Source organism: Mobula hypostoma, chromosome 20, assembly GCF_963921235.1.
Source record: "Mobula hypostoma chromosome 20, sMobHyp1.1, whole genome shotgun sequence".
Taxonomy (NCBI): domain Eukaryota; kingdom Metazoa; phylum Chordata; class Chondrichthyes; order Myliobatiformes; family Myliobatidae; genus Mobula; species Mobula hypostoma.
In genome coordinates, this window is record NC_086116.1 from 22,869,309 (window position 1) to 22,885,764 (window position 16,456).

General features: G+C 40.7%; 1 protein-coding gene across 11 annotated transcripts in view; it reads right to left on the reverse strand.

Moving 5' to 3' along the window:
- The window catches only part of anks1b (ankyrin repeat and sterile alpha motif domain containing 1B), an 870,400-nt gene that overhangs the window by 516,470 nt on the left and 337,474 nt on the right, over window positions 1-16,456 (reverse strand). The window lies entirely within an intron of this gene.

Consider the following 16,456-nt stretch of genomic DNA (forward strand, 5'->3'; position numbering starts at 1 on the left):
GAACTGCAGAGGGATGGGAACCAGAGTGCCAGAACAGTTAGTGGAGGCAGATGTTGGTGACACCTCAGACATAGTTAGGAATCAAAAGGTTGAGCATGGTGCAATTAGTGTCCTGGGCTGCCTATATTTCAATTCAAGAAGTATCATAGCAAAGGTGGATGAAGATGAGGTAGCTGGTTTACAAACAGAGGCAATGTACAATGAGGAAAGACTGTTGAGAGGGCAAAATTGCAGTCAACAGGATGAGTTGCAACGTGAAAGGTGGACAAAATCAAAAAGGATGAATACAGGACTGAAGGTATTTATTTGAATGTGCGCAGTATACAGAATGAGGTAGATGGACTTGTAGCACAGTTGCAGATTGGCATGTATGACATTGCAGGTATCACTATCCAAGGATACCAGTTGTATTGAAAGGACAGGCAGTAAGGCAAAGGGGGCGTCACTGTTCTGTTGGTAAAAAATGAAATCAAATTATTAGAAAGAGGTAACATAGGGTTGAAAGGTGTTGAATGATTGTGGATAGTGCTAAGGACCTTGATGAGAGTTGTATACAAACCCCAAACAGCAGTAAGAACGTGGTCTATAAATTACAACAGAAGATAGAACACACATGCCAAAAGGTCAATGTTACAATAGTCATGGAGGATTTCAAATGCAGGAAGGTAAGGAAAATCAAGTTGGTGTGGAGTCCAAGAAGGGGAATTTCTAGAATGCCTACGAGATGGCTTCTTACAGCAGCTCGTGGTTGAGTCCATGAGGGGGCGTTAGCTATTCTGAATTGGGTGTTGTGTAATGAACCAGAACTGATTTGAGAGCTTAAGGTAAAAGAACCTTTAGGGGCAGTGATCATAATTTGATCGAATTCACCCTGAACTTTGAGAAGAAGCAGCTAAAGTCAGATGTATCAGTATTACAGTGGAGGCAGAGTGAAGTTAAGATGGTGTTAAATGGCGACTCCTTGTTGCATCTTCGGAAACAGCCCTACTTCCATCTTTAATATCTTTATTTTTCCCTTTCAGGGTTCCTTCGAAGACCCTGACCTGGAGTTACACGCTGACTTCGGTTCTTTGCGGGAATGGGATCCATTCTCTGGGTTTCAGGACTGGCCGTTGTTCAATGCCAATGTTTGCTCTTTTTTGCCGGTGGGGCGAGGGAGGATTATTGCTCGCTGCCACTTAGGCATGGCAGGGAGGGGAGCTGGGGGGGGACTTTGGGGTTCTTACGTTTAACTGTCTTTCATTCTTTGGGGCACTCCTCTGTTTTCGTGGATGTTTGCGAAGAAAAAGCATTTCAGGATGTATATTGTATACATTTCTCTGACATTAAATTGGACCTTCGAGCCTTTGAACCTTTGAGTAAAGGGATGAGAGCGGAGTTGGCCAGAATTGATTGGAAAAGACCACCGGCAGGGATGACAGCAGAGCAATGGCTGGAATTTCTGGAAGCAATTCGGAAGGTAAAGGATAAATACATCCCAAAGGGGAAGAAGTATTCTAAAGAAAAGATGACACAACCGTGGCTAACAAGAGAAGTCAAAGTTAGCAAAAAAGCCAAAGACAGGGCATATAATAGAGCAAAAATTAGTGGGAAGTTGAGGATTGGGAAGCTTTTAAAAATCAACAAAGGGCAACTAAAAAAGTCATTAAGAAGCTAAAGATGGAATACAAAAATAAGCTAGCCAATAATATTAAAGAGGATACCAAAAGTGAAAAAGAGAGGAGAGAGTGGATATCACACTATTGCAAAATGATGCTGGAGAGATAGTAATATGGGGACAAGGAAATGGTGGATGAACTGAATAAGTATTTTGCAACAGTCTTCACCGTGGAATATCCTAGCAGTAATGGTGGGTTCCAGGTGTCAGGGGTCATGAACTGCATAAATTTACCATAACTAGAGAGGAGGTTCTTGGGAAACTAAAAGGTCTGAAGGTAGATAAGTCACCTGGACCAGATGGTATATACCCCAGGGTTCTGAAAGAGGTGGCTGAAGAGATTGTGGAGGCATTAGTAATGATCTGAAAGGGTAAAAGGACCCCAATGGCAGTAGCTGGGACGGGACCACAGATTACAACAGGAAATAGAAAAGACATGTCAGAAGAGCAATGTTATAATAGTCATGGTAGACTCATTATAGAGCCTGATGGCCGAGGGTAAGAACGACCTCAGATAGCACACTTTGGAGCAGCACAGCTGTCTCAGTCTATTACTAAAGTGCTCCTCTGTTCAGTCAAGGTGTCATGCAGAGGGTGAGAAACATTGCCCAGAATTGCCAGGATTTCCCATATGGCCCTTTGTTCTATCACAGCCTCCAGTGTGTCCAGTTTGATTCCTACAACAGAGCTAGCCTCTCTAATCAGTTTATTGAACCTGTTGGTGTCACCCACTTCAATGCCATTGCCCTAGCACACCACCGCATAGAAGATTGTACTGGCGACAACAGACTGGTAGAACATGAGAAGAAAAGGCAACTCTGGCCCTTCTTGAAAACAGCCTCTGTGTTGGTGGTCCACTCAATTCTGTCATCCAGGTGCACCCCCAGCTACTTGTAGGTCCTCACCATCAATAGTAACAGGGAGCAGTGCAGGCTTCATCTTCCTAAAGTCCATCACCATCTCCTTTGTCTTACTGATGTTGAGCTGCAGCTGATTCAGCTTGCACCATTTGACAAAGTCCTCCACCAGGGCCCTGTATTCATCCTCCTGTCCTCCCTTTATACACCCAACTATTGCTGAGTCATCAGATGACATGACTTAGTGTTATATCTGAAGTATACAGGGTAAATAGGAAGGGAATCAATACAGTCCCCCGAGGGGCACAGTGCTGCTTACCGCCATGTCTGACACACAGCTCTGAAGCCACAAAAACTGCCAGTCAGGTAGTCTACTGTCCAGGATACAATGGAAGTGCCAACCTGCATTGAACAGAACTTTTCCACCAGCAATGAGGGCTGTATGGTATTGAAGGCACTCGAGAAATCAAAAACATGATCCTCACAGTAGTATCTTGCTTATCTAAATGGGAGTAGACTCTGTTCAGCAGGTAGATGGCAGCATCATCGACTCTAATGTGCTACTGGGGGACAAGGGATCATGGGTTGATCTGACCAGGGGTCAGAGGTGAGCCAGGACCAGCCTCTCTAGGGTCTTCATAATGTATTCCAAAATTGAAGAAATACTCAAATGACAAAATAGTACAATTGTGGCTAACAAGGCAAGTCAAAGCTAATGAAAAGCAGAAGAGTGGGAATACAACAAAGCACAAATTACTGGCAAGATAAAGGATTGGGAAGCTTTTAAAAATTTACAGAAAGCAACTAAAAGAATCATTAGGAGAGAAAAGATGAAATTTGAAAGCAAGCTAGCAAACAATATCAAAATGGATAGTAAAAGCTTTTTCAAGTATGCAAAAAATAAAAGAGAGATGAGAGTGGATATAGGACCGCTAGAAAATGAGGCCAGAGAAATAATTACGGGGGACTAGGAGATGGCAGGTGAATTAAATGAGTATTTTACAGAAGTCTTCACTGTGCAAGACACTAGCAGTGTGCCAAATGTTGAAGGGTGTGAGGGAAGAGAAGTGAGAACAGTTTCTACCACAGGGAAAAAGGTGCTCTAAAAGCTGAAAGACCTAAGAACCAGATGAACTGCACCCTAGGGTTCTGAAGGAGGTAGTGGAGGCATTAGTAATGATCTTTCAAAAATTATTGGACTCTGGCATGGTGCCAGAGAACTGAAAAATTACAAGTGTCACTCCACTATTTAAGAAAGGAGGAAGGCAGCAGAAGGAAGTTATAGACCAGTTAGCCTGACCTCAGTGGTTGGGAAGATGTTGGAGTCAATTGTTAAGGATGAGGTTATGGAGTACCTGGTGACACAGGACAAGATAGGACAAAGTCAGCATAGTTTCCTTAAGGGAAAATCTTGACTGACGAACCTGTTGGAATTCTTTGAGGAGATTACATGTAGGATAGATAAAGGGGATGCAGCGGATGTTGTATATTTGGACTTTCAGAAGGCCTTTGACAAGGTGCCACACATGAGGCTGCTTACCAAGTTAAGAGCCAATGGTATTACAGTAAAGTTACTGGCATGGTTACAGCACTGGCTGATTGGTAGGAGGCAGTGAGTGTCAGGCTCCTGTAACTCCTCCCTAATAGTAATAATGAAAAGAGGGCATGTCTTGGATGGTGAGTACTCAATGATGGATATCGTCTTCTTGAGGCATCACCTTTTTAAGACGCCCTTGATGGGTTTGGGGGGGGAGGGAGCTCATACCCATGCTGGAGATGGCTGAGTCTATAACCCTCTATGTCCTGACGAAGGGTCTCAGCCCGAAACGTCGACTGTACCTCTTCCTAGAGATGCTGCCTGGCCTGCTGCATTCACCAGCAACTTTTATGTGTGTTGCTTGAAATTCCAGCATCTGCAGATTTCCTGGTGTTTGCGCTACAACCCTCTCCAGCTTTCCTTCACACTTGTTCATTGGAGCCTCCATACCAGACAGTGATGCAACTACTCAGAATGCTTTCCATGGTACATCTGTAGAACTTCGCTAGAGTCTTTGGTGACATACCACATCTCCTCAAACTCCTAATGAAATATAGCCTTCCTCATAACTGCAGCAATATGTTATGGCCTTTAGAGATGTTGACACCAGGAACTTGAAGCTTCTCATCCTTCCCACTGCTGACCCCTCGATGAGAACTGCTATGTGTTCTCCCAATTTCCTCTTTCTAAAGACCACAATCAATTGCTTTGTCTTACTGACATTGACTGCAAGGTGTTGTTAGTAATTAGAAATTGCACGGTAGGATCTATTGAGAAGCTGAAGTGCAAGTTAGTCTTTCTTCATGTAAAGAGTAGAAAAAGGTGGAATGATCAGAATGACAATGAGAAAGGGACAAAGAATGATAACAATCACAATGGGCAGGTTCTTATTTAAGGAATGTTCACATACTATACATATTAGAAATGCACAGAGTTGCTGCATCTGACAACACAGTGCATAAAAATGGTTACATCTTGTATCTGCTATAGTTTCAAAGAAAAATACCCAAATATCATTAACTAGGTGAAGATGAAGAGTTAGGGTAGTGGGTCTTGGGTGTGAAGAACTGTGATCATGTGACCAAATGACCATTGAAATTCTGGTAAAATGACAAAACTGAAAAAAAAAGCTGATTTTTTACAGTATGAAAATGGAACTGGGGAAGGTAATATGGACAAATGATATACTGACAGGTAAAGTGATGCAAGAGCAGTGAAAACATTTGAAAACACGATTGATAGTGTTCTGGAAAAATATATTCAACCAAGAACAAAAACAAACTACTATCATCAGTAATAAAATATGAGGGATAAAAAAAGTGCAAGAAAAATTGGAAACAAAAGGGGAAAGCAGAGACAATGCTCACAGATATTCGGGAAAAGATTGGAAAATCAAAGGAAGAAGCAGAATTACAAATTGGGATGACATAATAAGAAAAGAGTCGTAACCTGTTCATGGTTACCAATATCAAAAGCAGAATAGTACAAAGCTTCTCAAAAATGGATACCCATATAAATCCTTTGATAATCACAGTAGAAAACAAAACCAGAATTATTGAGTATTTCTCTTCAGAAGTTACCGCAGAAATTATCTCCGCTCCACGTTGACAAATACAGTACTGTACAAAAGTCTTTGGCACCCTCACTATGTATATGTGCCTAAGACTTTTGCACAGTACTGTATATGTACTTTGACAGTAAATTTACTGACAGATTTGAACTCTGAAGACCTGCTGTCCAAAATCAAGCAGTTCCAGTTACTGTACAAGCATCTAGCTGAGCTTTTATAAAGTTTCTTGTATGTCCTATTCTCAAGATAAAATAAGGCATATCCAAGCTGGTTAAAAACTGCCCGATCTGTCTATTTTCAGTTATCAGTCAAGTAATTAAAGCTGTCTTCAACAGAGGTATCAAGTGACAGTTGTCAGCAGCCTACTCATTGATGCCCTGTTTGTATTTTACCAAGAAAACTCAGCTCTAGCCCCCATCATAGTTCTGGCCTACACAAGGACTACAGAGCTAAATTATCTAAACAGATTACTGCTCTTGACAATTCATTTCCTGACACCCCAAGACTTTTCCACCATCTGCAAGACACATCCCAACCTTGCAGGATTTGGAGGTTTGCGTGCCTCAGTGACTCAGAGAGCTATGTTGGCTGGAGTTAGGGATTTATGCTTTGGCTCTTGGTGGGGCCACCCATGCCAAACAGGTCAAAGTGTAGAGGCCAGACTAAGAGTGGTCCACCAAGCCTCCAGTTTTAGGAGTTTAGTTCAGGGCTCACAACCCTGTCCGGCCAAAACACAATTGCTACAGGAACGGCGATAATGAATCCCTCTATGATGGAGGGCCTTCATTGCTCCCTAAATGCCAAGCAGCAGTAACGGGCAGTAAGTAAGCCAGCAAGACACAGAGTGTGACGAAATACAGCCACTTGTCTGAATGACGGAAGAAACAACAACACTCGGAAGTGCAACACTATCAAAGACAAAGCAGACCATTTGAACTGTACTACATCAATCAGCCAAAACATTAATTCCCTCCTCTACCAATGCATAGTAGCCACTGAGTATATCCTCTAGAAAATGCACTGCAGAGGTTCATAAAGACAATCTACCTCCCAATTCAATTACCTCTATTTCCAAGAAGGACAGCGAATGTAAGAGCATGGGAACACACTGTCTGCTAGTTCCTCTGTAAGCTGTGCACCATCGTGACTTGGAAATATAGTTGAAAGGCCAATATTGAATCCAGAAGAGTATTTAGAGATGACTGCGCTTTTCTTTTCATTTGTGAGAATTAGAGGTTAAGTGTCATCATGGATGGCTAAAACAGTTATGGTTGTTTCTGATCTTGAGAGTATTAAGGAGCCAAATTTTAATTTGCAAAGATTAACTCAAATGCGATTTTAATGAGCTGATTAACATATTGGTGCAAACTTTCTATATGATGAATGTTTATGAAGATAACTAGGATTGCTCACATAGAAAATTTAAAAAGAAATCATGTTCCTGGTTGACGCAGACATTTGATTTTTGTTGAAGACAGACCTTTCCTGAAACGAATATCCACCAAGCTTCTGCATCACTATAATCAGCAGCTAAGAGGGACGTGGTTTATATCATCCAGTAGCATGTTAGAGATTCCTCCTCAGTCTGTACAGGACACAACACAAACACTTCAAGGATCAGAGATAAACTTTATTTGCCGGGTACATTTACATGTATTAGACAATTGCTGTAGTGTGCTGGCACTACATGCAACAAAAATAGGATAACATTCAACAATTATACAAAAGAACTAATCATAGAAAAAATTAATTACTGATATGGAATAAAATGTGTATCAATACATAAAAACACTTGCTGGTATAATCACTTTATCGTGCCTTCTTCTGCCACTGAGAGCAGATTTTGACAGATCGTCTGTAAAGGAATGCTCTGCAGATGTTCTTTCTTCAGAAGTACCTAAAACAGGCAATCAAAGACGATCTCTTACGAGTAGGAGTGCAAGTGAATTTCTACGATGAATACATTCAAGTGGATAATTGAACAATCATACATGAATTATTCAGTTATTATTAATGAACAATTCAATGCTACTCAGTAAGGGCTGCTGGAAATGTCACTTGCAGAGAGCAATTATGTGCACCCCTGGATACTCTGATTCGCCTTGGGATGTGAGCTCACATGACAAACACGAGTTTAATTTCACAACTATAATAGCCACAGTAAATAAAATTAGTCTGATTAATGAGATAATTAAAAACGCATAACACAATATATGATGTGGACACATAAAATGACTCTTTTATTGTGTCCAGTGATAATTTTCAATCCTACAGAAACTACTATATATTTCAACTGCACATTAATAAATTTCATCTAAAGTGTGCTACAACTATTGCTATAATTTAACATTTGCTAATTCTGTCAATAACTAATTTAAATGAAAATAAGGTTTCTTATTCTTGATAACATTTTCTTTAAAATATTAATTTCTATTTTAAGCATTTCCTTTTAATCACATCACTGATCACACTCCTGCCTCAACAAAACAAATATTAACCTATGACGAGTGGCACGGTAGCATAGAGGTTAACACAATGCCTTACAGTACCAGCAACACAGGTTCGATTCTTGCCACTGCCTGTAAGGAGTTTGTATGATCTCCCCATGACCGTGTGGGTTTCCTCCCACATAGAAATACTGGTTGGTAGGTTAGTTGGTCATTGTAAATTGTCCTTTGATTAGGCTGGAGTTAAATCAGGCATTGATGGGTGGCATGGTTTGAAGGTCTGGAAGGGCCTTTTCTGCACTGAATCTCAATAAATTTTTTTAAAAATTATTAATTCTGTTCCTATGTTTTATGGTCTTTATTGTCTATTTTGCCTGCATCAGTACAGTACTGGAATTCGAGGTGAATGGTCCCAGGTTCAAATCCAGCCGACCCCTTGCGCGTTTTCCATCCATGCTGGGCTGAGCATCAAGCTAACAATTCGGCCTCATAAAAAACAGACAAATGCTAAAGAAAATGGCAAAAAATGCCATTCAATGCACCACAAGGAGTGAAAAGGAACAATGACAACAAGTCTATTTACAAAATGCTTATAATACACAGTGCAACTTTATGATCATTAGCAACTAGATAAAGGGAGAACACAAAACAATAAAATTCCTATTAATTTACATAATCTACAATGGTATGAGGCTGCATTCATACATGCCCCTGGAGCACTGAAAGTCCTCTAAGGAGTTTATCAGGTCTTTCAGACAGTTAGTAAAGCTGCTGCCTCAAAGCTTCAGTGACCAGGTTCAGTCAAGAGGCTGGGATTGCATTGTGAACCAGTAACAATTCAATGGGCCAAATGGATACCTTACATGTTGTAAGGGCTAATTGGAAATTATCAAGCAACGATGATTGCAATGGGTGACATTGACATGATAAATTAATGGATTCACATAGAGATAGCAGAATTTTAGATGAGTCTTTGCATAGAATAGAAAGTGGAAGTGCATTGGAATACTCAAATATTTAAAAGCAGGAGCTGATGAATTCTGCATACCTTGGGGGAATTTTGAATACACAACTACAAGGGAATCAATAAACTTGGATAAATAGAGCTTACATCTGTAACATCAATCTCATGGTTACCTTGGATAAATGATCAATATGAGAGAATATTAAGCAAATTAATTAATTAGAGATTTTACATATAGATTCATTCATTATGTGCCATGACGTATAATGTGGGCAATCATGGTCTTTCCATGACCATGATTGTTCTTGGCAGTTTTTTCGACAGAAGTGGTTTGCCATTGCCTTCTTCTGGAGGTGTTTTTACAAGATGGGTGTCCCCAGCCATTATCAATACTCTTCAGAGATTGTCTGCCTGGTGTCAGTGGTTGTATAACCAGGACTTGTGATGAGCACCAGCTGCTCATATGACCATCCACCACCTGCTCCCATGGCTTCACATGACCCTGAGCGGGGCGGGGGCGGGGGGGGTACTAAGCCGGTGCTACATTTTGCTCAAGGGTGACCAGCAGGATAGCGAAGGAAGGAGCGCTTTACACCTACTTTGGTAGAGATGCATCTCCACCCCACCATGTAGGTAAGAATCCATGTGAGCTAGTTATGAAGCTGGGGTGCAGAGGCTGTAAATGTTCAATGTAATCCTTGGTTTGTCCTGATTTCAGCCATGCCAGAATAAGGGTTTTAAAATTCTAACTGGGGAGTGACAAAGGCAAAAATAAAATCAGCTGCTGCTACGGGCTGTAATTTGTGTTTCAATATATGTGTGAGTAGAACATAAATGAGGAGAACCAAGCTCAAATAGAATGATGAAATAAATGTGCTGACATGACCAGTTAGAAACTGTATCTTAGAGTGTAATGGTTTTATGTGCTCGACAGTGGAACCTCTTTAAAAAGATGAGTATTAATTTTGATTAGATTCTTTGTGTGCTGACAAGTAATTCCAATTTTTGTTCTGCCTTCTTCTACCTCACACAGCACAAACACAAGGAACAGCCAACAATTGCTCTGATATCACTTGCCTGCAGTTCACTTTACCAGAACATGGTGAAGCACAAAACCTGACTGGCAGCTGTATACACTGGCCTGGGACAAACTGGGGTCCAATCATGTCATCAAGTGTCCAGCTTCCAACAGGCGAGTTGCTTCTTTAGCTTTAATGTAATTGTTTCCACCAAGACCCTCTGAAACCACTTACGTATGCCTCTCTGAATTGCATAAATCACCTCACAAACACTTTCAGCTGTACCCTTAACTTCCAATGAGTGAATTGATTAATGTTTCAAAATGTAATTGTAGGCTCAACCAGAGCTCATTTTTTAGGTTTGATGATGGCCCAGACTATTGATCAACAAAACATGTTTACTGTCCTCATACCATTATTCCAGTTTCTCTGATTCATGGTGAGTAAATCCTCTGAGTGTGAGTACGTCAAACCCAGGTCTCTTTTCCAATTTTGGTGCTGCCATTGTCAAATTTCCTATCATCAATGTTTTGAGAGGGTCACCAGTGATCAGAAACTGAACTGGACCAGCCATATAAATGTTGTGGCACCAACTACAGACTGGTGGCTGGGGAAATCTGTAGTTTATGACTCAGTTCTCCACTCAGCAAAGTTTTTCAACCATCTACAATATCCACGTCTGAAAGTTGAATACACATGTCCGCATGGCTGAAACACCAAATGTATTCAAGAACAGGGGCTCCAGATGTTTTTTAAGCCATTGACCCTGACCATTAACCGAGAGGTCCGTAAACCCGAGGTTGGGAATCCCTGCTCGGGAAACTCAATACCATCCAGGACTGAATGAATAGTAACATCTCCACCATGACTTCAACGCTGGAATACGGTGGATGCAATCAAAACCAATCACAAAACGGACTGCAGCCACTGTCTTTGGAAAACAACGTAGAATACTGTCATTTACAAGAATCCTCCAAAATGTCACTTAATTCTGACTCAGTACTACATTGCAATTCTTTCATTGCCACTATGTCAAATTCCAATAAGAAAGAGCAATATCATTGGTACAGAGAGAGTAGACATCTTGAGAGGGAAGGCTGCCAGTGTATTTTCCAAAGGAAATTAAAGATGGATATTAAATGCTGACCTCAACAGCAACATACATACAGAATATCACAAGTGAACACAAAAAAACTGAAGGATTTTGTACAGTTTCATATAATCCCAGCAATATAATAATTCCAGAGGCAGGAGAATTGGAATTCATTCTTGTATTTAACAAGCATGATGGATATAAGCAATTTAATTATTCTTCCTAAATATTCAGAGAGATCAGTCAAAGTCAAGTGCATCATCCCTTTCCAAGTACTTGGGCGGCACCGTAGCATAGTGGTTAGCATAACACTTGATAGTCCCAGTGACCCAGGTTCAATTCCCACAGCTGCCTGAAAGAAGTTTGTCCGTTCTTTCCGTGACCATGTGCGTTTCCTCCAGGTGCCCTGGCTCCCCACCGCCCCCCCAGTTCAAAGACGTACCAGTTAGTAGGTTAATTCGTCCTGTGATTAGGTCAGGGGGACTGCTGGGCCGCGTGGCTTGAAGAGCCAGAAGGGCCTATTCTGTACTGTATCTCAATAAATAAATAAACTAGACAAATACATTTCAATGAATGCAACAATTCAATAAACTCATTCATTATCTGTGTTGATCCTGCTTAGTGACTACGTTTGGTACCACAGGAATCACCTATTTGGAAGAACCATGACAATGCAAATGAGTAACACAGTTCGATCACAAGTCAGGAAAGTGAATTCTGAAGTAAAGCAACTTGTAGTTCACAGAACTGACAAAAAAGCAAAAAAATCTAGACAATAGTTTTAAATTAAAAACGGATATCCGCCTTTTCTATAGTGCACTCGTGATTTGTTTCCCAGTCCTGAGTATAACAAATTCCCCCACATTAACAGAATGTTATTTTCCTGCTTTAGTGTTACAACTACTTGCATTTCTTTTACCACAGTAAAAGGTTTTATTTTCTTTAAAGCAAAAATCACAAATATGAATAATTTGTATTCATACAGTGCCTTTAATTTAGAAACCCAGGTGAAGATACTTCACAAGTTCCCCCCCCCCCACATCCTTTATTTCTCACTCTGACTTTTCACTTCTTCTCACCTGCTTATTACTTCCCCTTGTCTCCTCCTCCTTCCCTCTCTATTATCCACACTACTCTCCCGTTAGATTCCTTCTTCTCCAGCCCTTCAGCTTTCTCACTGACTTGGCTTCACCTATCACCTTCCAGCTAGCCTTTTCCCCCTTCCTTTTCCAGCCTTGAAGAAGGGTCTGAGCTCGAAACGTCAACTGTCTATTCTTCTCCATAAATGCTTCCTGACCTGCTGAGCTCCTCCAGTATTTTGTGTGTGATGTTTCAGGAAGAGCCTTAGCAAAAATTCTTTCTTAAATCACTTTGTCAAAAGAGAATTATTAGAATGAATGACAAGGGCCTGGTTGGAATGACACTTCTAGAGAACAAATTAGAGCAGAAAAGAGCAGGAGGGAGGCAGGACAATTTAGAGAAGGATCTCTGGAGTTTAGTGTCTTGGCAGCTCATGGAAAACTTGAAAAACAATTACATTCAGATATGATCAAGGGGGTAGAACTGTAATATTTTCAAAGACTATTGCAGTGGGGTTGGTGATATAGGAAGGTCAGGGAGGAATCTGACATCAAGACTGAGATTAAAATAAAGTGTTTAACTGGAAGCCAGTTGGCAGCCATGGGTGTGATGTAGAGAGAGGAGTTGGTGCCAGTTAGGACATGAACTACAGAATTTTGGATAGTCACAACTTGGCCGAGGGTAGAAAAAAGCAGGCCATCTGGAAATGTGTTGAAATTGTCAAGTCTAAACGTAATAATGGCATGAAAGAATTTTACAGCAACATATGAGCTACAGAAGACATGGTGTCGGGCAATGTCACAGGAGAGGAAATAAGCAGTCCTGGTATTGGCATGGAAAATTGCTGAAAAGCTCATCCACAAGCCAAAAGCAACACCAAGGTCATAAAAGATTATCCAAAAATTATGAAAATAATCTATCTTTACATAGACTGTGGAAACCAAACAAACAGCAATAGTATGGGAGGGCAACTTCATGCAATGTGTACAAGAGTGTTTTCTAGCTCAATTTAAAAGAAACCAAGTATAGTTCAATCACAAGCAAGAGAAAATCTGCAGACGCTGGAAATCCAAGCAACACACACAAAATCCTGGAGGAGCTCAGCAAGTCAGGCAGCATCTAAGGAAAAGAGTACACAGTCAATGGTTTGGGCTGAGATCCTTCATCAGGGCCGGAGATAAAAGGTGAGAAGTCAGAGTAAGACGGTGGGGGGAGGTGAGGAAGAAATACAAGGTGGGAGAGGGGTGAAGTAAAGAGCTGGGAAGTCAATTGGTGAAAGAGATAAAGGGCCGCAGAAGGGCGAATCTGATAGGAGAGGACAGAAGGCTATGGAAGAAAGGTAAGTGGGAGGTTCCTTCCTGGGAACATGTCTCTCCTCCCTTCCCCTTCACATTTCCCTCTCTCCCTTCCACATTCACATTTCCCTCTCTCACCTTATCTCCTTCCCTGTCCATCACTTCCCTCTGGTGCTGCTCCCCTTCCCTTTCTTCCATGGCCTTCTGTCCTCTCCTATCAGATTCCCCCTTCTCCAGCCCTTTGATCTCTTTCAATAAATGTTGCCTGGCCTGCTGAGTTCCTCCAGCATTTTGTGTGTGTTGCTAGTATGGTTTAAGCTACTTTGGATCCAATTGTGAGCAACTAGAAAGCATTAATTGATAATCTGGTGGTTAAGGATGCTTTAGGTGCAGTAATAATGAGATGGAATTTTATATAAAGTCTGAATGTGATATTGTGACAAGTAAGCTTTTAAATTTAAACAAAGCAAAAATTTGAAGATATGAGCCCTGTGAAATTTACGAAAGATTGTTAAATTAGAAAGTATGGTGGTAGGCGTTGAGATACATCATGGGATGCGCTGTGACACACCATCAGTGATGTAACTTGGAGTCATTGGGTGCTTTGGGTCGCTCAACATCAGATATCTTGACCAGCTGACCCAGCTGGGTTTGAGTCCCAGCAGCAATGGTCCACAGGTCACACTTTTTGATCCGTGGCTATCTGGAGACTTGTTCAGTAGCCTCGGTGATGGTCCTGATGGCTCCTTCTCTTCGCAGCCTCCATAATGCCAAGAAGAGAGTAGGTTCTGCAGAGCAAGCAGCCAATGAAACCTCTATAACCCCACCTCTTTAGGCTCACATCGTGCTCTCCACCCCTGCCTCTGGCACTGCTCTACCTGCTCCTGGTATTTGGCTTTCTTATGCTCAATCGTCTCCGCAATCTGGTCTTCTCAAGGAACTGTCACGAGTAATGCCTAACATTTAAAGAACTAACACATAGTTTACAGTACAAGCACATAAAACCCAACAAGAAAGTTGGCCCAACTGTAGTAAAACAAGGCATTAATAAATCAAAGGAAAAGGCTTATTATGTTGCCAAAAGAGCAGTAATCCTGCTGATTAGGAGCTTTCAGAGGTGGACCAAGGCATTGATGAGAAACGGAAAAATTAAACACAAGAGTGAACTCGAAAGAAACATAAAATTGAACTGTAAGATATTTGATGGATATGCTAAAAGGAAAAGATTAGTAGAAATCTTCATGGGCTGAGACAAGAAAAATTATTCAGAGGAATAAGGAATGACACAAAAGTTAAATAAATAATTCATGTCTATCCTCACAGAAGATGACAGAGGAAACCTCCTGGAAATAGTTGAGAACAAGGGGAGAGTGACTGAGAAGTGGAAAGAAATTAATCTAAGAATGAAAAAGTATTGGTGCAATTAATGGGACTAAGAGCCAATAAATCTCCAAGACAAGGCAGCCTGTTTCCCAGAGGTCTAAATGAAGTGGCTATGAATATAGTCTTCTGATAATCATTTTCTAAAGTTTCAAGGATTCTGGAATATTTTCCATTGATTACAAGGTAGCAAATGTACCTCTCACATTTAAGGAAAGAAGGAGTGAAACAGAATACTTAACCTCACAGTAGTAGCAGAGAAAATGCTAGAAATTATTATTGGAGGAGCTGTAAGCTGAACACTTAAAATCATAGGACTGGCAGAGTGAACATGCATTTATGTAAAATATTATGCTTGACAATTTTGTCACACTTCTCTGACATTGCAAGAGTACATTGATAAATGTGAACTAATAGATTGATTGTATTTTCAGAAGGCCTTCAATAAGGTGACATATAAAAAACTATCAACCCAGTTGGAGTGCATGGCATTAGGAAACTAATGTTACCCATGGGCTGAGGATTAGTGTGAGATGAGGACTGGTTATTAGACACAAAACAGTGAGTGGGGAGGATATGGTTTGTAGGTCCCTCAGCAACTGGATCAAGGGCCCCAATCATTCACAATTGGAATTAATGAACTAGATAAAGGAACCTGTAACTAAATTTGCTGATCGGTGTGCAAGTTGTTAGCAAGATGCAGAGACTTCAGGTTAAATAAGTAAGCAAAGACACATGAATAAGCCAGGACATGGGAAACAAAGAAATGTGTCATAAATGACACAATTTGAGAAAAAATAGAAAAGCAGCTTTTTTAAAAATATAACAAGAGATTCAATGGTGTTGGTTTTCAGAAGGACCTTAGCATTCTTGAAAACAAATTTATTAATATTCATCAACAGTGAGCACTTAGAAAGAAAAACACCCATATTGACCTTCATTATAAGGATTCAAAGGATTCGTGTAAAGACGCATTGCTGAAATTATATATTCTGACACCATACCTGGACTGATCTCTCTATCTAAGAACTTGCAGTAAAGGGAAGCAAGATTTACCAGATTAAACCCTGGATTGTGGATTTGTCCTATGAGGGAAAATTAAACCAGGGGTTCCCAACCTTTCTTATGCCAGGGAACCCTACCATTAACCCAGGTTGGGAAACCCTAGATTAAACAAACTAAGTTTATATTCTCCAGAGTGAAAAACAATAAAAGATGATCACACTGAAATGTACAAAAGTTTAAGGAATTTTAAAGGATAGAGTGTCCCTTCAAAATACAAGATTGGCTACATCATGGGCTGAAGGACCTCTACTATGCTGTAGTGTTCTATGTTCTTGACTATACTGGACACAGAACACATCCTATCTTTGGACTTCTCTACCATGGGAACTGCAGAGGCTGAGTATTTTCAAGAAGGAGATGAACAGACTCTTGACTCTTAAGGAAACAAGGCATAAGGACTTAGTACAGGAAAATCGTCCTGAGGTGAAAAGGTCGTCACTGACTTTGCCAAACAGCACCGTGTGCACAAGAATCTGAACAGACCACTCCTGT